The sequence below is a fragment of the Sinocyclocheilus anshuiensis genome, unplaced genomic scaffold (genome assembly GCF_001515605.1).
Source record: "Sinocyclocheilus anshuiensis isolate Anshui unplaced genomic scaffold, SAMN03320099.WGS_v1.1 scaffold1648, whole genome shotgun sequence".
Lineage (NCBI taxonomy): Eukaryota > Metazoa > Chordata > Actinopteri > Cypriniformes > Cyprinidae > Sinocyclocheilus > Sinocyclocheilus anshuiensis.
The window spans coordinates 166,658-167,038 of NW_015559071.1; the positions used below are offsets into that span (position 1 = coordinate 166,658).

A 381-nucleotide genomic window follows, 5' to 3' on the forward strand; every position below is an offset into this window, starting at 1 on the left:
CCAAACAAGTCAATACACTGGAAAATAAATTGTCTGCCGTCGCTTCCGCTCTGGAATGGCATTCTGGCTCTGACGACGTCAGTTTGACGGCTTTGGGAGAATCCTCTAGTTAAGTCATGATGTAAAAGGACTGCTCTTTCCAGGTCCATGCCTCTACTTATTTCACTTGAGAATACTATCTCAACAGCCATTTATGAGCACTATTTAATTAATATTACATATTTAAGCTAAGCATTTAAAAATTAGCTGTGTACACTACAGTCTCCATGCTCAGTGTCTCAGACACTAATATTTTAGCTGAATCACTGTCAGGCCTTCTGGGATTTCGGTATGGAGATAAAGGTTAGGGTTATAATTTTTCAGTATTACATGACATCGTGG

At 39.4% G+C, this 381-nt stretch overlaps 1 protein-coding gene across 2 annotated transcripts in view; it reads right to left on the reverse strand.

Moving 5' to 3' along the window:
- Nucleotides 1-381, reverse strand: part of LOC107681559 (protocadherin-7-like) — a 152,817-nt gene that overhangs the window by 19,088 nt on the left and 133,348 nt on the right. The gene's annotated exons all lie outside the window — the stretch shown is intronic.